This window comes from Oryctolagus cuniculus, chromosome 3, assembly GCF_964237555.1.
Source record: "Oryctolagus cuniculus chromosome 3, mOryCun1.1, whole genome shotgun sequence".
Classification (NCBI taxonomy): domain Eukaryota; kingdom Metazoa; phylum Chordata; class Mammalia; order Lagomorpha; family Leporidae; genus Oryctolagus; species Oryctolagus cuniculus.
This window is the reverse complement of record NC_091434.1, coordinates 130,975,545-130,997,354: the sequence shown is the minus strand read 5'-3', so window position 1 is coordinate 130,997,354 and position 21,810 is coordinate 130,975,545. Positions and strand designations below refer to the sequence as shown.

The 21,810-nt window shown below is 39.9% G+C and overlaps 1 pseudogene; it reads left to right on the top strand.

Annotated features, from left to right (window-relative positions):
* The window catches only part of LOC127491641 (low molecular weight phosphotyrosine protein phosphatase pseudogene), a 71,505-nt pseudogene that overhangs the window by 8,337 nt on the left and 41,358 nt on the right, over positions 1-21,810 (top strand).

The window sequence follows — 21,810 nt, the reverse complement described above, 5'->3', positions numbered from 1 at the left end:
ATCATGAATCCATTTCATTTTTATACATTTTTGTATCCTATATTAATCAGAACATATCAGGGAAGAAATGACATCTTTCTTGAATGGCTCTTTTCAATAAGCATAATGGTTTCCAGTTGCATCCATTTATTAGAAGGACAGGATTTCATTCTTTTTTATGACTGAGCAGTATTCCATACTACTCATTTTCTTTATCCAGACATCACTTAATGGGAATCTGGCTTGATTGCTTATCTTAATTATTGCCAGTTGAGCTGCAGTAAACATGGGGGATACAAATAACTCTTTCAAAGCCTGATTTCATCTTGTTTGTGTAAATTCCCAGGAGTGGGATGGCTGGGTCATATAGTGGATCTATTTTCAGATTTCTGAGGAATATCCTTACTGTCTTCCATAATGGTTGTAATACTTTACATTCCCACCAACAGTGTATAAGTGTACCTTTTGCCCCACATCCATACCAGCATTTTTTATTTTTTGATTTTTGCATGATAGACATTCTAACTGGGATGAGATGAAACTTTATAGTTTTCTTTGCATTTCTCTGATGGTTAGTGATGCTGAGCATCTTTTCATGTGTTTGTAGGCCATTTGTATTGACTGCATCTTTCGAAAAATTTCTGTTCATGTCCTTTGCCCATTTCTTAACTGCATTATTTTGTTGCATTTGAGTCTCTTGAGATCTTTGTAAACATCAGATATTAACCTTTTATCAGTTATATACTTTGCAAATATTTTCTACCATTCTTCACTTTGCTGTTTCTTTTGCAGCACAAAAGCTTCTTAGCTTGATGTAATCCCTTTTGTCTCTTTCTGCTTTCATTGCCTGTGCTTTTGGGGTCTTTTCCAAGAAGTCTTTCCTATGCCAATGTCTTGCAGAGTTTTCCCAATGTTTTCCTCTAGTAATTTGTTGATATCAGGTCATAGATTTAGATTCATGATCAATTGTGAGTGGATTTTTATATGGGGTGTAAGTACAGGTTTTGTTTCATACGCCTGCATGCAGAGATCCAGTTTTCCCAACACTATTTGTTGAAGAGACTGTCCTTTCTCCAGGGATTGATTTTAGCTTGTTTGCCAAAGACTAGTTGATTGTAGCTGCATGGATTAATTTCTTTGGTTTATATTTTGTTTCATTGGTATACATGTCTTTTTTGTTCCAGTCCCAGGCTGTTTTGTTTATAACTGCCCTATAGTATGTCTTGAAATCTGATATTTTGATACTTCCAACTTTTTGTTGTTTAACATTGTTTTAGTTATTTGGGGGTCTCTTGTGTTTCTATACAAGTTTTAGCATTATTTTTTCTAGATCTGAGAAGAATGTTCTTGGAGTTTTGATTGGGATCTCATTGAATCTATAAATCACTTTGAAATTTATGAACATTTTGATGATATTAACTTTTCCCATGCACAAACATGAAATATTTTTCCATTTTTTGTGTGTGTTCTTCTATTTCTCCCTTTAATGTTTTTTAATTTTCATTGTGGAGATCTTTCACATTCTTAGTTAAATTTATTCCAAGGTATTTAATTTTTTAGTAGGTATTGTGATTGGTATTGTGATTACAAGTTCTCAGCCTGGACTCATCAAATACAAATATATTTATCTTATCCAATTCCCAAAGGATTCAAAGTTCATTTTTTGTACATTATGAAAATTGCAAAAGGAGTTATTAATTATCCATCTCAGATAATAATTCCTGTCAGATCATTCATAGATAGATACAATTATAGATGTGGATGTTAATTATAAGTGTAGATGTTGATGAATCTACCATAGTTTACTATGGTATTTTTGGTTAAATTTTAAGTCATTCCTGATTACAAACTGATGAGTATCATAAAACTTGTGGCAGTGTAGTATGTTCATAACTTACATTCCTACTTTCTCTGTATTCTGAATCATTCAATCTGGACATGGAAGGAAGTAAAAATGTAAGCTTTCTAGCCCACAGAGTTGTTGGTCTTGGTGCTTAGCAACAAAGATTCCCTTCCATTGCCCTAGTATATTACATTGCATCCTTACCTAGTCACTTACAGAGCACAGGTTTTTGCTAAATTTACAGTATAAAAGAGGGCAGACAAGAACTCATGTTCTCTTGTAGGCATCCTAGAAAAGTCCTAAATACAGAAAAAGGGGGGTGGTATCTCATTGCCTCTTTCCAATATCTCCATTCATGCAAATCATTCATAAATTCCATATAGAGGAACAAGTGATCGGGCATCAGGAGCAGTGCTCTAATGTTTAGGCATTTTACTTTGTGGAGGGGGTTGTATCCTTGTCAGCCTAAATTTGAAAAAGATACTCTGTCCCAGAAAAACAAGAAGACTAGGAACCTCAGTGTACCCAAATTGTTTCTTTTAATTTTAAAGACTCTTGTGTCCAGCTGCAGTCACTATGTTAAAAGGAATATTTAGAAGAATGTGAGCATTTGGAATATTGAGTGAAGAGTTGCTCTCATATGACATGGGTGTGAATCTATTGTAAGAACAATATGCATGAGTACATTCTTATAGAATATTTCTGCAGTGGTTTTTCTGTGTTCTTACAGATTTCAGTTTTGTAAAATGATGCCAAATTATTATATTTGCTTGTTTCCTCAAGAGACACAGTCAAACATTTTTCTTTGAAGTGAAGAAACAAATTGTAAATGGTTGGGAAGCAATTAATTCTGGTATGTGGTAATTTGCAATAACCAGTAAGGATGGCTAAAATATATATATACATATATATATGTACAAATTTAAAATGCAAACCAAGAAGTGAAAAATGTGTTTGTTGCTTTAAAAATGAACATTTTAAATTCTCTTCTTAAAATATATTTCACTTTATACATTATCAGTTCTTATTCTCAAGACGTTAAAGTGTATCACATTTTTATTGGGAAACAAAGAAAAATGTTCCATTTTAGAATATTAAAAACATATAATTTTAAATTTTGCCAAACAGTTTGTAATAGTTGAATTTGTATTTTTAGGCATAAATATGTTTTCTTCTTGATATATTATGACAGATATATTTTTTTAAACTTTTACTTAATAAATATAAATTTCCAAAGTACAGCTTTTGGGTTACAATGGCTTCCCCCCCCATAACTTCCCTCCCACCTGCAACCTTCCCATCTCCTGCTCCCTCTCCCATTCCATTCACATCAAGATTCATTTTCAATTATCTTTACATTGAAGATCAATTTAGCATATATTAAGTAAAGATTTTTTTTTTTACCAGAGTGTCTTGACTTTCCATGCCTAAAATACTCTCATGGGCTCTTCAGCCAGATCCGAATGCCTTAGGGGCTGATTGTGAGGCCCAGAGTGCTGTTTAGGACATCTGTCATTCTATGAGTCTGCTGTGTATCTCACTTCCCATGTTGGATCGTTCTCTCCTTTTTAATTCTATCAATTAGTATTAGCAGACACTAGTCTTGTTTATGTGATCCCTTTGACTCTTAATCCTATCATTATGATCAATTGTGAACTGAAACTGATCACTTTGACTAGTGAGATGACATTGGTACATGCCACCTTGATGGGATTGTATTGGAATCCCCTGGCACATTTCTAACTCTACCATTTGGGGCAAGTACAATTGAGCATGTCTCAAACTGTACATATTCTCCCTCTCTTATTCCCACTCTTAAATTAATCAGGGATCACTTTTCTGACAGATATATTATTTTAAAGGTAGTAGAATATATGGGGTAAATGATCCAACAGATTTGTTTTCATTAGATCAAACTTGCCCATGGGGTATCTAAGCTTAGAATGAGTTTGATATCAGAACACTATTTACATTCTCTGCAAGAAAAGTAAAGGATATTTTGTCCCTAGATTTCAAATCACAATGACATAGTCCAATTTACTTTTGGTTCTCAGTGATGTATTATTGTGTTTTATAACACCTTGCATTCATGAAAAATAGGTTTTTATTCAAAAGTTCACATTTGTACCACATTTTTTTTCTTTAGCTTGGTAGGTCTAAAATTTTTCTAAAGGACAAGCTTTCTATAATACAAGTTCATATGTGTTGCCTGCCATAATCAATTTCTTTTTTTTTTTAGAGATTTATTTTTATTTATTTGAAAGAGTTACGTAGAGAGGTAGAGACAGAGAGAAAGGTCTTCCATCCACTGGTTCACTTCCCAGTTGGCTGCAACAGCTGATCTGAAGGCAGGAGCTTCTTCCAAGTCTCCCACATGGGTGCAGGGGCCCAAGGATGTGAGCCATCCTCTGATGCTTTCCCAGGTGCATTAGCAGGGAGCCAGATCAGAAGTGGAGCAACTGGGCCTTGAACCAGCACCCATATGGGGTGCTGGCACCACAAGCTGTTGCTTTAACCTGCTGTGCCACAATTTCTAATGTGTATACACTGACAAGAAGAATTACCCAAAGTACACTCATCTAACAATGCATATCTTTGCTAAATTTAAAGATGATGGATTTACCTGCTACACCACAATGCCGGCCCCAAGTATTTGGTTTGGAGCAATATTCATCTGCAATTTCCATAGATTTTATCAGAAAGCATCATTTGATAGTAAATGCTTTTAGTGGGTAAATGAAATAGATCAAACATTGAATTTGTGGGGAAAAATGGCTTTCATTCAGATCATGCCATGTCAAAGGCTTTGCCATTTCATTATTATATATCCTTGGGCAAACCAGTTACTTACCTCTTCATGCCTCAGTTCCATTTTCTTTAAAGTTAAGATAACAGGAGCTATCTCCACTTTTCTGGAAACATAAAATGCTGGAAACATCACCTGGTATAAAATAAATGTTAGCAATTACTATCTATTCACATTTTCCTAACAAGGTATTTAAATATCTGTGCCTTTATGCTTAATGTTGTAGTGTACACATTTAGATACAACTCAAGATTTATTTGAAATTACATACATTCAATTTTTCAAAACTTCATATTTTGCTAGACATGGTAACTCAAACTAGATTCAATTCCATTTAATTTGATGAGTGAGACATTTCTTGTCTAATTCCCTAGATAGTGTAACTTAGTCACTCGTTTGTGCTTTTTGATGGTACCTGCATCTTTTTCAAAAGAGTAACTAAACTGTATCATTTTTGATCAAAAATAAATCACTAGATTAAATTGGAATTTAAAGAAAAGGACTATTCTCTGGCAGCAATCTTAAACTAGTATGTTGATGCACTTTGGTAAATGGATTGGAGACTTGCTGATTGTGTATGTGTATTTGTGAATGTATGTCTGGTGTGTGTGTGTGTGTGTGTGTGTGTATGTGCACGATCAATTTAAAGATACAATAAAATTGTAGCATTATCTAAAGAAATAATTCTAGAAAATCATAGTTTGTAGTAACTTTTGCTCTTTGGAGTTTATAATGTTTAGATGATGCCTAAAAAGTTCCTGTGAATTTTTTTCAGAATTCTAGTAACATACAACACTGAAATTCATACAGAAGAGGAAAAGACTTGAGTTCAAAGATCTCATTAGACTACAGAACCAATCAGCCATAATTCAGGCCCCAAAATTAAGCTACTTGTTTGAGAAAATTTAAGTGTTTGTATTGATGTCACATATTGTTTGCAAACAAATGTATCTTTTTAAAAATATTTATTTATTTATTTATTTGAGAGAGTTACACACAGAGAGAAGAAGAGGCAGAGAGAGAGAGAGAAAGAGAGAGTCTTCCATCTGCTGGTTCACTCTCCAATTGGCTATAAGGGCCAGAGCTGCGCCAATCCAAATCCAGGAGCCAGGAGCTTCTTCTGGGTCTCCCACATGGGTGCTCAGGCCCAGGAACGTGGACCATCTTTCACTGCTTTCCCAGGCCGTAGCAGAGAGCTGGACTGGAAGTGGAGCAGCAGGGACTAGAACTGGCATCCATATGGGATGCTGGCACTGCCAGGCTGCAGCTTTACCTGCTATGCCACAACACTGACCCCAATGCATCTTAATATAACTGTGTTTGATAAATACATAACATTAGTGTTGAAAGAATAAATAATTTAAACTTCAGTGAAGGCAATTTGACATTAAGTAACAAAACCATGAAATACTATTCAGTTGATTTCTAGTTTAGATATTTTCATGAAGACATTTTAGATAAAATTATATTGATGCCAAAATATTCACAATAGAATGATTCCCAATAGTGCAAACATATGGAATCATTTGTATTAGATGATTGCTTGATAAATTCATTCATAAATTTGAAGTAGTCTAGCATTTAATAAATCCTTTTGAAATTAATTGCATTAGTTTGAGGATATGCTTTGAATATAGAGTTTATAAAAAGTGTAGGGCAATAATGTATACTGACAATCACTGATTGTGTAGAAATCCATGCCTATAATGGTAATTGTGTGATAGAATTATAGATTTTCTTGAGACTTTCTTGTTTTCAATGCTGTCTTGTTTTATAATGAGACAAACATTTAAAAAATTATTTGAGAGGGAGAGATGGCAGCAGAGATCCCATTTGTTGGTTCTCATCTCAAACACCAACGTAGATCTGGGTCAGCCTAAAGCCAGGAGCTGGAACTCAGTGCAAGGCTCCCACATGAGTGGGGAACCCTACTAACTGAGTGGTCTGTGCTGGCAGGAGGGTGGAATAAGCATCCAAAGCCAAGATGTCAACCCAAGTAATCCAACATAGGACAACTGTATTCCCAAATGGCATCTTTTTTTTCTTTTTAAAGATTCATTCCTTTATTCGAGAGGTAGAAAAAGAGGTCTTCTTCTGGTCTTCTGCTGGTTTGCTTTCTAAATGGCTGCAGTGGCCAGAGATAGACCAATCCAAAGCCAGGAGACAGGAGCTTCTTTCAGGTCTCCCATATGGATGCAGGGTCCCAAACCCTTGTGCCATCTTCCACTGCTTTCCCAGGCCTTCAGCAGATAGCTGGATCAGAAGAGGAGCAGTCAAATCATGAACTGACACCCATATGGGTTGCCAGTGCAGCAGGAGGAAGCTTAACCTAATAACTGCAGCACCATCCTCCAAAAAGGCATCTTACCTGCTAAGCAAAATGCCTTCCCAATGTTATCTTTATTAAAAATAAAGCTTGACTGTGAGTCAAAGTATAGGAACTAGTTGCCTCCCTCCCACAGGCTGGGCTGGTTGTCTACAACACTCTGGGTCACCACTGACCCCAGTCCTCTTGGATAGACCCCCACTTGCAGTACAGTCCCCTAGCCCAGGCTGGGGTATGAGTGGAGAGGGGTGGTAAGGACCAGGGCATCACTAAATCAGGTGACTGTGGAATTCCTCTGGGCAAGGCTGGTGGATCACACTGCTGCTGGTGATTGGGAGCACACACCACTGATGCAGATTCTCATTGTTGGGAATCAGCAGACCACGCATGACCCCACCAGCTCAGTGGCCAGTGCCTCACACACCCTTTCCACTGGTTGGCTGGCTGCAGGCTCTGCCTGCACCCACAACATAGAGCAAGTGGAGCAATTACCTGAATGAGGAGAGAGTGGATGGCATGTACACTAGCCATAAGCAATGGAGGAAACAATATTTCAAAGGTCAGAAGGGATTTTGAATTGTTGGAGCAAAACTGCAAGAGAAAGTGCTTTTGAAGTACTTGATGTCAATGACTTACAACTGGTTGTCTGATTTTATGAAATACCTTGAAAACAGACCCATTGAATATGTATCTGATATGTCAGAGGGAGAGAATCTGCCTCTGAGGACACCTTATTTTCATCTCCACATTTTGTTAACTCCACCTTGCAGCCCCTCAGACTTTGAACCCGAAGCATCAATTTGATTGCACCAACACCATCTACCGAATACCTCAAGTCATTTTCCAATATGTTCAAGCTGCACATTGCTGCACCATTCAGAGGAAGAAAAGATCCCAGTGTCTCTCCTCCAGATTCCCCAAGGCTCATGCAATCAGTGTGTTGCATCCTGCAGCTGATGTCCACCTTTGTAGTTGCCGATCCTGCCAGTAAATGCAGCCAGCATCTCCAAGTGTTAAGGACAACCCCTTTCAAAGAATCCACCTAAATGTAACTCTGCAAGGAAAAACATAAACATACCTTGTGCAGCTGGGTCACCAAACAGATGGAGATGTGAGTGAAACAGTGGCAGAAGTTGAAGAGAAAGTGGGTGCTCACTTTATGACTTTTCTGTGCTTACCTCAGAAACAGTCATGTGTAGATATCAGCCAACCCATGTCCTCACAATGAAAGCTGATGATGGTTTCTCAGGTGCCCAAAAGGGATATCAAGTCTCTTGTACCTCAGTGCATTGAGCAAAGTTCATAGCTGCCAATGGTGAGCTCAGATGGTACCAGGCTCTCCCATTGCTCCCATTCCTGTGTTTTCCCCTTTAGCAGCTTAAGTCTTTCCTTAGATTGACTGTTCCAGGATAAGAAGTCCCATCTGTAGTTATCCAGCATGTGACAAGACCTACTTTAAAATTTCTCCTGTGGGGCCACAGCTGTGCTGTCTGCAACAGCCTGCATCACCTATGGGCACCAGTTCAAGTCCTGGCTGCTCCACTTTGAATCCGTCTCCCTGCTAATGTGCCTGGGAAAGCAGTGGAAGATAGCCCCAATACTTGGGCCCCTGTACCCACATGGGAGACCCAGATGAAGATCCTGGCTACTGGTTTCAGCCTGGCTCAGCCCTGACCATTGTGGCCATTTAGGGAATGAACCAGTGGATGGAAGATCTCTATCTCACTCTTGCTTTTTGTAATTCTCACTTTCAAATAAATAAGTAAATCTTTAAAAATTCTCATGCAATAGTCTCCAGGAGAACACATACAGGGAAAAACCCTTTTAGCTGTAGGTGGAGAGGTTGTGAAAGGTGGTTTGCCTCTTCAGATGCACTGTCCAGATGACGGCAAACTCACACAGGTGAGAAGCAATTTGCCTGCCCATATGTGAAGTAGAAGCCTCAGGAGTGAAGGCCCATCCTGGGCTGGACAAGTGCTTTGGCCACAGTCAGGTCACAGAATGGCAGGTTTCATTTGTAATTACATAAGAGAGATGAGAAAACTTGTGTTCCTTTGAATATTTTTGAAGGTTTCAGATGAGGTCAACATAGGTAGTATAGATATTGAGTTTGCGTGGACTTTTAAAAAATTTTTTTTGCTGTTTATAATTGAGACCAACTTTTTTTTTTTAAGATTTATGTTTTGAAAGGCAGAGTTACAGAGAAAGAGAGGGATAAAAAGAGACTGCTTGTTCACTCTCCAAATGGCCTTAATGCCTGGAATTAGGCCATGAGCTTCATCTGAGTCTCCTAGGGTGCTGGGGCCCAAGCACTTGGGCCCTGTTCTGCCTTCCCAGGCACAGTAGCAGGGACCTGGATTGGAAGTAGAGAAGCTGGGGACTTTACCTGACACCAATAAGGGATGTTGATGTCACAGGTGGCAGTTTTACCTGCTACACCACAGCACCAACTATTCAATGTGATTCTTCTCAACTGGTCTCAAGAATTTACACTAGAAATAAATGTTATGGTAAAGAGATATAGTTACAAAATCAGTTTCTATTGTTCTAGATACTGTTATCTTTCCCTAGAGTTATCTTCTTTACTGTTTCTAGTAACTCCAATCAACATGGATGTAGTTATTTAATATATCTACAACTATTATTTTTGCACTATTAATATTTGGCATTCAATGACTACATGTTGCTAAAGAGGGTCCAGCAATGGAATTTCCTCTAAGTTAATTGCTCTGAAGTGTGTAGCTACCACTTTGCATTTTTATTTTGAAAGCTTTACAAATGATTATATCCATGCATTTTATTGTCATTTGAACTTCAGTTTCCCTGGAGTTTCTTGTGTAGATTTTAAAATAGTATGCCAATGTGTTTTCTATAGACTCCAAGATAAACTGCATTTTGTTTAGAAAAAAACTGGACATGAAATATACATTATAGAGAAGGATATCAAGATAACACCTTGAAAATAAACAGCTTCTCTCATCAGTAAAATGTCCTTATGCATTTCCCTTCACCCAGGTAACAGAACGTCTGTAAGCTGCGACTCCCACACTCGGGTTCTGGATATCCCACGTGTTGCATATTGCTACTCCCATGCTACAGAACTCTGTATACTGCTTATTTCTACACTCAGGCTACAGAACTCTTGTAAACTGCTTCTCTCTAGACCAAGGGTAGACAAATCCTGTAAGCTGCGTCTGCTACACTCAGGCTACAGATATCCCGAATATTGTGATTGTCTACTCCCAGGCTACACAACTCTTGTAAAGTGTTTCTCTCTGCACACAGAATATAGAACTTCCCTAAACTGCATTTCCCTTCATGCATCTTACAGAAGGCCCGTTAGCTGCTTCTCCCACACTCAGGTTATAGAAAACCTGCATATTGCATATTGTAATCCCACTCTACAGAAATCTCTAAAGTGCTTCGCTCTACACCCAGCCTACAGAACTCTTGTAAACTGCTTCTCTCTAGACCCAGGATTGAGAAATCCCGTAAGCTGTGTCTGCAACGCTCAGACTGCAGATATCCTGCATATTGTGAATGCCTACAGAACTCTTGTGAACTGTGTTCACATTTACGTTACAGAAATCTGTTAAAATGTGTCCTCTACACTCAGGCTACAGAAATCACATATATTGCATATGCTTATGCTCAGGATACAGACCTCTTGAAAACTGCTTCCCCCTACTCTCAGGATGCAGAACTCCGCTAAACTGCATCTCTACACCCCCACGTTACAAAAGTCACATAAGCTACATCTCCCGCACTCAGGCTAAAGAAATCCCGCATATTGTGAATGTCCACTCCCAGGCTAAAGAACTCGTGCAAACTGCTTCTCTGTACACATGCCAATAAGCTGCGTCTCCCACACTCAGGTTATAAAAAACATGCATATTACGTATTGCTACTCCCACACTACAGAACTCTGTAAACTGCTTCATTCTACACCCAGGCTACAGAACTCTTGGAAACTGGTTCTCTCTGCACACTGGATACACAGCTCCTGGAAACTGCATTTCTCCACACCCAGCTTACAGAACTCCCGAAAACTGCGTGTCCTACAGTGAAGATACAGACAACCCGCAATTGCGCATTTCTACTCCCATGCTACAGAACTCTGTAAATTGCTTCTCTCAACACCCAGGATACAGATACTCTGTGAAGTGCTTCTCTCTACAACCTGGTTACTGAAATCCTGTATATTGCGAATGTCTACTCCCAGGCTACAGAACTCTTGTAAACTGCTTCTCTCTACACACAAATTACACAACTCCCGGAAAATGCATTTCCCTTCACCCAGGTAACAGAACGTCTGTAAGCTGCGACTCCCACACTCGGGTTCTGGATATCCCACGTGTTGCATATTGCTACTCCCATGCTACAGAACTCTGTATACTGCTTATTTCTACACTCAGGCTACAGAACTCTTGTAAACTGCTTCTCTCTAGACCCAGGATTGAGAAATCCTGTAAGCTGTGTCTGCAACGCTCAGGCTACAGATATCCCGCATATTGCGAATGTCTAAACCCAGGATACAGAACTCTGTAAAGTGCTTCATTCTACACCAAGGCTAGAGAACTCTTGAAAACTGCTTCACTCTACTCTCAGGATACCGAACTCCGCTAAACTGCACCTCTCTACCTCACGTTACTAAAAGCACGTAAGTTGCATCTCCTAATCTCAGGCTACAGAAATCCTGCATATTGCGAAGGCCTACTCCCAGGCTACTGAACTCTTGTAAACTGCTTCTCTCTACACATAGAATACAGAACTCCCGTAAACTGCATCTCTCCACACCCAGCTTTCAAAACTCATGTTAGCTGCATCTCTCATACACAGGTTATAAAAAACCCACATATTGCATATTACTACTCCCAAGCTACAGAACTCTGTAAACTGCTTCATTCTACACCCAGGCTACAGAACTCTTGTAAACTGCTTCTCTCTAGACCAAGGATAGAGAAATCCTGAAAACTGCCTCTGCTACACTCAGGCTACAGGTATCCCACATATTGCGAATGTCTACTCCCAGGCAACAGAACTGCTTCTCTCTACACAGTGGATACACAACTTCTGGAAACTGCGTTTCCCTTCACCCAGGTTATAGAATGATCGTCAGGTGCATCTCCCACACTCTGGTTATATAAAACCCACATATTACGTATTGCTACTCCCACGCTACAGAACTCTGTAAGTGCTTCTCTCTACACCCAGGCTACAGAACTCTTGTAAACTACTTCTCTCTAGAGCAGGGATAGAGAAATACTGTAAGCTACGTCTGCTACACTCAGATTACAGGTTTCCTACATATTGCCAATGCATTCTCCCAGGATACAGAAGTCTGTAAACTGCTTCTCTCTACACCCAGGATACAGAACTCCAGTAAACTGCATATCCCTTCACCAAGGCTACATCTCCCCCACTCAGGTTATAGAAAACACGCATATCAGGCTTGTTTTAGTCACAAGGAAACCGACTGTTTCTGGATTCATCCACCCCTCTCAGCTGACTGGCTTTGGAAATGAATTGAATTCACCTGAAAACCTCTGTCAAACTTGATTGGAGGGGAATTAATTATCGGTCCCCTCTGCAAAAGAGTTCTATTTCTTTTTCCAAAACAAAAAACCCATCTTGGTCGTGGTGCCTGGAGATTTCTAAGCATGACACGCCAATTGGTTGTGTTTTTTATTTCTTAATGGATCCACTGTCTAAACTGTTGTTTGTATTGCGTCAGAATACAAAATTTGGGAAGGAAGAAGGCAAAACCAACTCAGACCCAGGAACCATTTAGGAAATTGCCGCTCAAGAAACCGCAAGTTGGCTGAAGCACCCAAAACAATGACAGAAAGCCAGAATTGGAGCAAGCCAACAGCTGTGCCCTGATGGAAAAGGACCATTCCTTCCGTGTCTTGAACTCCATATTCCAGCCTCAAAGTCAAAGCTCACATCAGAAAATTCATTACCAACCATGATCAATAAGAAAAATGGGAAAAAAGCCAAAGAAATGCAAGAGTCCTTTGTGATATTGGGCTTGATTTAGTCACAAGGAAACTGGCTGTTTCCGGATTCATCCACCCCTCTCAGCTGACTGGCTTTGGAAACTAATTGAATTCACCTGAAAAGCTCCATCAAACTTGATTGGTTTTGCCTTCTTCCCTACCAAATTTTGTATGCTGACACAATACAAACAAGAGTTTAGAAAGAGGATCCATTATGAAATAAAAAACACAACCAATTGGCGTGTCATGCCTAGAAATCTCCAGGCAGCACGACCAAGATGAGCTTTTGTGTTTTGGAAAAGGAAATGGAACCCTTTTGCAGAGGGGACCGATAATTAATTCCCCTCAAATGAAGTTGGACAGAGATTTTCAGGTGAATTCCATTCATTTCCAAATACAGTCAGCTGGGAGGGGTGAATGAATCTGGAAACAGCGGGTTTCCTTGTGACTAAATCAAGCCCAAGATCACAAAGGACTCTTGCATTTCTTTGGCTTTTTTCCCATTTTTCTGATTTATCATGGTTTGTAATGAATTTTCTGATGTGAGCTTTGACTTTGAGGCTGGAATATGGAGTTCAAGACACAGAAGGAATGGTCCTTTTCAATCAGGGCACAGCTGTTGGCTTCTCCAATTCTGGCTTTCTGTCATTGTTTTGGGTGCTTCTGGCGACATTTGGTTTCTTGAGTGGCAATTTGCTAAATGGTTTCTGGGTCTGAGTTGGTTTTGCCTTCTTCCTTCCCAAATTTTGTATTCTGACACAATACAAACAAGAGTTTAGACAGAGGATCCATTATGAAATAAAAAACACAACCAATTGGCGTGTCATGCTTAGAAATCTCCAGGCAGCACGACCAAGATGAGCTTTTGTGTTTTGGAAAAAGAAATGGAAACCCTTTTGCAGAGGGGACCGATAATTCATTCCCCTCCAATCAAGTTTGACGGAGATTTTCAGGTGAATTCCATTCATTTCCAAATACAGTCAGCTGGGAGGGGTAGATGAATCTGGAAACAGCCGGTTTCCTTGTGACTAAATCAAGCCCAATATCACAAAGGACTCTTGCATTTCTGTGGCTTTTTTCCCATTTTTCTTATTTATCATGGTTTGTAATGAATTTTCTGATGTGAGCTTTGACTTTGAGGCTGGAATATGGAGTTCAAGAAACGGAAGGAATGGTCCTTTTCAAACAGGGCACAGCTGTTGGCTTGCTCCACTTCTGGCTTTCTGTCATTGTTTTGGGTGCTTCAGCCGACTTTTGGTTTCTTGAGCGGCAATTCCTAAATGGTTCCTGGGTCTGAGTTGGTTTTGCCTTCTTCCCTCCCAAATTTTGTATTCTGACGCAATACAAACAAGAGTTTAGACAGAGGATACTTTATGAAAAGAAAACACAACCAATTGGCATGTCATGCTGAGAAATCTCCAGGCAGCACGACCAAGATGAGCTTTTGTGTTTTGGAAAAAGAAATGGAAACCCTTTGTAGAGGGGACCGATAATTAATTCCCCTCAAATGAAGTTGGACGGAGATTTCCAGGTGAATTCCATTAGTTTCCAAAGCCAGTCAGCTTGGAGGGGTGGATGAATCAGGAAACAGCCAGTTTCCTTGTGACTAAATCAAGCCCAATATCACAAAGGACTCTTGGATTTTCTTTTTTTTTTTTGTTCATATTTTTCTTATTTATCATGGTTTGTAATGAATTTTCTGATGTGAGCTTTGACTTTGAGGCTGGAATATGGAGTTCAAGACACAGAAGGAATGGTCCTTTTCAAACAGGGCACAGCTGTTGGCTTGCTCCACTTCTGGCTTTCTGTCATTGTTTTGGGTGCTTCAGCCGACTTTTGGTTTCTTGAACGGCAATTTCTTTAATGGTTCCTGGGTCTGAGTTGGTTTTGCCTTCTTCCCTCCCAAATTTTGTATTCTGACACAATACAAACAAGAGTTTAGACAGAGGATCCATTATGAAATAAAACACACAACCAATTGGCGTGTCATGCTTAGAAATCTCCAGACCGCACGACCAAGATGAGTTTTTGTGTTTTGGAAAAAGAAATGGAACCCTTTTGCAGAGGGGACCGATAATTAATTCCCCTCAAATGAAGTTGGACGGAGATTTTCAGGTGAAATCAATTCGTTTCCAAAGCCAGTCAGCTGGGAGGTGTAGACGAATCTGGAAACAGCGGGTTTCCTTGTGACTAAATCAAGCCCAATATCACAAAGGACTCTTGCATTTCTTTGGCTTTTTTCCCATTTTTCTTATTGATCATGGTTTGTAATGAATTTTCTGATGTGAGCTTTGACTTTGAGGCTGGAATATGGAGTTCAAGACACGGAAGGAATGGTCCTTTTCCATCAGGACACAGCTGTTGGCTTGCTCCAATTCTGGCTTTCCGTCATTGTTTTGGGTGCTTCAGCCGACTTTTGGTTTCTTGAGCGGCAATTTGCTAAATGGTTCCTGGGTCTGAGTTGGTTTTGCCTTCTTCCCTCCCAAATTTTGTATTCTGACGCAATACAAACAAGAGTTTAGACAGAGGATCCATTATGAAATAAAAAACACAACCAATTGGCATGTCATGCTGAGAAATCTCCAGGCAGCACGACCAAGATGAGCTTTTGTGTTTTGTAAAAAGAAATGGAACCCTTTTGCAGAGGGGACCGATAATTCATTCCCCTCCAATCAAGTTTGACGGAGATTTTCAGGTGAATTCCATTAGTTTCCAAAGCCAGTCAGCTGGGAGGGGTGGATGAATCCGGAAACAGCCGGTTTCCTTGTGACTAAATCAAGCCCAATATCACAAGGGACTCTTGGATTTCTTTTTTTTTTGTTCACATTTTTCTTGTCCATCATGGTTTGTAATGAACTTTCTGATGTGAGCTTTGACTTTGAGGCTGGAATATGGAGTTCAAGACACGGAAGTAATGGTCCTTTTCCAACAGGGCACAGCTGTTGGCTTGCTCCACTTCTGGCTTTCTGTCATTGTTTTGGGTGCTTCTGCCGACTTTTGGATTCTTGAGCGGCAATTTTTTTAATGGTTTCTGGGTCTGAGTTGGTTTTGCCTTCTTCCCTCCCAAATTTTGTATTCTGACGCAGTACAAACAAGAGTTTAGACAGAGGATCCATTATGAAATAAAAAACACAACCAATTGGTGTGTCATGCTGAGAAATCTCCAGGCCGCACGACCCAGATGAGTTTTTGTGTTTTGGAACAAAAATGGAACCCTTTTGTAGAGGGGACCGATAATTAATTCCCCTCAAATGAAGTTGGACGGAGATTTTCAGGTGAAATCAATTCGTTTCCAAAGCCAGTCAGCTGGGAGGGGTGGATGAATCCGGAAACAGCCAGTTTCCTTGTGACTAAATCAAGCCCAATATCACAAAGGACTCTTGGATTTCTTTTTTTTTTGTTCACATTTTTCTTATTTATCATGGTTTGTAATGAATTTTCTGATGTGAACTTTGACTTTGAGGCTGGAATATGGAGTTCAAGACACGGAAGGAATGGTCCTTTTCAAACAGGGCACAGCTGTTGGCTTGCTCCAATTCTGGCTTTCTGTCATTGTTTTGGGTGCTTCAGCCGACTTTTGGTTTCTTGAGCGGCAATTCCTAAATGGTTTCTGTGTCTGAGTTGGTTTTGCCTTCTTCCCTTCCAAATTTTGTATTCTGATGCAATACAAACAAGATTTTAGACAGAGGATACTTTATGAAAAGAAAACACAAACAATTGGCATGTCATGCTGAGAAATCTCCAGGCAGCACGACCAAGATGAGCTTTTGTGTTTTGGAAAAAGAAATGGAAACCCTTTGTAGAGGGGACCGATAATTAATTCCATCAAATGAAGTTTGACGGAGATTTTCAGGTGAATTCCATTAGTTTCCAAAGCCAGTCAGCTGGGAGGGGTGGATGAATCAGGAAACAGCCAGTTTCCTTGTGACTAAATCAAGCCCAATATCACAAAGGACTCTTGGATTTTCTTTTTTTTTGTTCATATTTTTCTTATTGATCATGGTTTGTAATGAATTTTCTGATGTGAGCTTTGACTTTGAGGCTGGAATATGGAGTTCAAGACACAGAAGGAATGGTCCTTTTCAAACAGGGCACAGCTGTTGGCTTGCTCCACTTCTGGCTTTCTGTGATTGTTTTGGGTGCTTCAGCCGACTTTTGGTTTCTTGAACGGCAATTTCTTTAATGGTTCCTGGGTCTGAGTTGGTTTTGCCTTCTTCCCTCCCAAATTTTGTATTCTGACACAATACAAACAAGAGTTTAGACAGAGGATCCATTATGAAATAAAAAACACAACCAATTGGCGTGTCATGCTTAGAAATCTCCAGACCGCACGACCAAGATGAGTTTTTGTGTTTTGGAAAAAGAAATGGAACCCTTTTGCAGAGGGGACCGATAATTAATTCCCCTCAAATGAAGTTGGACGGAGATTTTCAGGTGAAATCAATTCGTTTCCAAAGCCCGTCAGCTGGGAGGTGTAGACGAATCTGGAAACAGCGGGTTTCCTTGTGACTAAATCAAGCCCAATATCACAAAGGACTCGTGCATTTCTTTGGCTTTTTTCCCATTTTTCTTATTGATCATGGTTTGTAATGAATTTTCTGATATGAGCTTTGATTTTGAGGCTGGAATATGGAGTTCAAGACTCGGAAGGAATTGTCCTTTTCAATCAGGCCACAACTGTTGGCTTGCTCGAATTCTGGCTTTCTGTCATTGTTTTGGGTGCTTCAGCCGACTTTTGGTTTCTTGAGCGGCAATTTCCTAAATGGTTTCTGGGTCTGAGTTGGTTTTGCCTTCTTCCCTCCCAAATTTTGTATTCTGACGCAATACAAACAAGAGTTTAGACAGAGGATCTATTATGAAATAAAGAACACAACCAATGGGCATGTCATGCTTAGAAATCTCCAGGCAGCACGACCAAGATGAGTTTTGTGTTTTGGAAAAAGAAATGGAACCCTTTTGCAGAGGGGACCGATAATTAATTCCCCTCAATAAAGTTTGACGGAGATTTTTAGGTAAATTCAATTCGTTTCCAAAGCCAGTCAGCTGGGAGGGGTGGATGAATCCGGAAACAGCCAGTTTCCTTTTGACTAAATCAAGCCCAATATCACAAGGGACTCTTGGATTTCTTTTTTTTTTTTGTTCACATTTTTCTTATTGATCATGGTTTGTAATGAATTTTCTGATGTGAGCTTTGACTTTGAGGCTGGAATATAGAGTTCAAGACACAGAAGGAATGGTTCTTTTCCATCAGGACGCAGCTGTTGGCTTGCTCCACTTTTGGCTTTCTGTGATTGCTTTGGGTGCTTCAGCCGACTTTTGCTTTCTTGAGCGGCAATTTCCTAAATGGTTTCTGGTTCTGAGTTGGTTTTGCCTTCTTCCCTCCCAAATTTTGTATTCTGACGCCATACAAACAAGAGTTTAGACAGAGGATCCATTATGAAATAAAAAACACAACCAATTGGCATGTCATGTTGAGAAATCTCCAGGCAGCACGACCAAGATGAGCTTTTGTGTTTTGGAAAAAGAAATGGAAACCCTTTGTAGAGGGGACTGATAATTAATTCCATCAAATGAAGTTAAGGAGATTTTCAGGTAAATTCCATTAGTTTCCAAAGCCAGTCAGCTTGGAGGGGTGGATGAATCAGGAAACAGCCAGTTTCCTTGTGACTAAATCAAGCCCAATATCACAAAGGACTCTTGGATTTCTTTTTTTTTTTGTTCACATTTTTCTTATTTATCATGGTTGGTAATGAATTTTCTGATGTGAGCTTTGACTTTGAGGCTGGAATATGGAGTTCAAGACACAGAAGGAATGGTCCTTTTCAATCAGGGCACAGCTGTTGGCTTGCTCCACTTCTGGCTTTCTGTGATTGTTTTGGGTGCTTCAGCCGACTTTTGGTTTCTTGAGCGGCAATTTCCTAAATGGTTTCTGGGTCTGAGTTGGTTTTGCCTTCTTCCTTCCCACATTTTGTATTCTGATGCAATACAAACAAGAGTTTAGACAGCGGATCCATTATGAAAAGAAAACACAACCAATTGGCATGTCGTGCTGAGAAATCTCCAGGCAGCACGACCAAGATGAGCTTTTGTGTTTTGGAAAAAGTAATGGAAACCCTTTGTAGAGGGGACCGATTATTATTTCCATCAAATGAAGTTGTACGGAGATTTTCAGGTGAATTCATTCATTTCCAAAGCCAGTCAGCTGGGAGGGGTGGATGAATCAGGAAACAGCCGGTTTCCTTGTGACTAAATGAAACCCAATATCACAAAGGACTCGTGCATTTCTTTGGCTTTTTTCCCATTTTTCTTATTGATCATGGTTTGTAATGAATTTTCTGATATGAGCTTTGATTTTGAGGCTGGAATATGGAGTTCAAGACTCGGAAGGAATTGTCCTTTTCAATCAGGCCACAACTGTTGGCTTGCTCGAATTCTGGCTTTCTGTCATTGTTTTGGGTGCTTCAGCCGACTTTTGGTTTCTTGAGCGGCAATTTCCTAAATGGTTTCTGGGTCTGAGTTGGTTTTGCCTTCTTCCCTCCCAAATTTTGTATTCTGACGCAATACAAACAAGAGTTTAGACAGAGGATCTATTATGAAATAAAGAACACAACCAATGGGCATGTCATGCTTAGAAATCTCCAGGCAGCACGACCAAGATGAGTTTTGTGTTTTGGAAAAAGAAATGGAACCCTTTTGCAGAGGGGACCGATAATTAATTCCCCTCAATAAAGTTTGACGGAGATTTTTAGGTAAATTCAATTCGTTTCCAAAGCCAGTCAGCTGGGAGGGGTGGTTGAATCCGGAAACAGCCAGTTTCCTTGTGACTAAATCAAGCCCAATATCACAAAGGACTCTTGGATTTTCTTTTTTTTGTTCACATTTTTCTTATTTATCATGGTTTGTAATGAATTTTCTGATGTGAGCTTTGACTTTGAGGCTGGAATATGGGGTTCATGAGACGGAAGGAATGGTCCTTTTCAAACAGGGCACAGCTGTTGGCTTGCTCCACTTCTGGCTTTCTGTCATTGTTATGGGCGCTTCAGCCAACTTTTAGTTTCTTGAGCGGCAATATCCTAAATGGTTCCTGGGTCTGAGTTGGTTTTGCCTTCTTCCCTCCCAAATTTTGTATTCTGACGCAATACAAACAAGAGTTTAGACAGAGGATCCATTATGAAATAAAAAACACAACCAATTGGTGTGTCATGCTGAGAAATCTCCAGGCAGCACGACCAAGATGAGCTTTTGTGTTTTGGAAAAAGAAATGGAACCCTTTTGGAGAGGGGACCGATAATGAATTCCCCTCCAATCAAGTTTGACGGAGATTTTCAGGTGAATTCAATTCATTTCCAAATACAGTCAGCTGGGAGGGGTAGATGAATCTGGAAACAGCCGGTTTCCTTGTGACTAAATCAAGCCCAATATCACAAAGGACTCTTGCATTTCTGTGGCTTTTTTCCCATTTTTCTTATTTATCATGGTTTGTAATGAATTTTCTGATGTGAGCTTTGACTTTGAGGCTGGAATATGGAGTTCAAGACACGGAAGGAATGGTCCTTTTCAATCAGGGCACAGCTGTTGGCTTGCTCCACTTCTGGCTTTCTGTCATTGTTTTGGGTGCTTCAGCCGACTTTTGGTTTCTTGAGTGGCAATTTCTTTAATGGTTTCTGGGCAGAGTTGGTTTTGCCTTCTTCCCTCCCAAATTTCGTATTCTGACACAATACAAACAAGAGTTTAGACAGAGGATCCATTATGAAATAAAAAACACAACCAATTGGCGTGTCATGCTTAGAAATCTCCAGGCAGCACGACCAAGATGAGCTTTTGTGTTTTGGAAAAAGAAATGGAACCCTTTTGCAGAGGGGACCGATAATTAATTCCCCTCAAATGAAGTTAAGGAGATTTTCAGGTGAATTCCATTCATTTCCAAAGCCAGTCAGCTGGGAGGGCTGGATGAATCCAGAAACAGCCAGTTTCCTTGTGACTAAATCAAGCCCAATATCACAAAGGACTATTGCATTTCTTTTTTTTTGTTCACATTTTTCTTATTTATCATGGTTTGTAATGAATTTTCTGATGTGAGCTTTGACTTTGTGGCTGGAATTTGGAGTTCAAGAAACGGAAGGAATGGTCCTTTTCCAACAGGGCACAGCTGTTGGCTTGCTCCCATTCTGGCTTTCTGTCATTGTTTTGGGTGCTTCAGCTGACTTTTGGTTTCTTGAGCGGCAATTTCTTTAATGGTTTCTGGGTCTGAGTTGGTTTTGCCTTCTTCTCTCCCAAAGTTTGTATTCTGACGCAATACAAACAAGAGTTTAGACAGAGGATCCATTATGAATTAAAAAACACAACCAATTGGCGTGTCATGCTGAGAAATCTGCAGGCCGCGCGACCAAGATGAGTTTTTGTGTTTTGGAAAAAGAAATGGAACCCTTTTGCAGAGGGGACCGATAATTAATTCCCCTCAAATGAAGTTGGACGGAGATTTTCAGGTGAAATCAATTCGTTTCCAAAGCCAGTCAGCTGGGAGGTGTAGACGAATCTGGAAACAGCGGGTTTCCTTGAGACTAAATCAAGCCCAATATCACAAAGGACTCTTGCATTTCTTTGGCTTTTTTCCCATTTTTCTTATTGATCATGGTTTGTAATGAATTTTCTGATGTGAGCTTTGACTTTGAGGCTGGAATATGGAGTTCAAGACACAGAAGGAATGGTTCTTTTCCATCAGGACACAGCTGTTGGCTTGCTCCAATTCTGGCTTTCTGTCATTGCTTTGGGTGCTTCAGCCGACTTTTGGTTTCTTGAGTGGCAATTTCTTTAATGGTTTCTGGGCAGAGTTGGTTTTGCCTTCTTCCTTCCCACA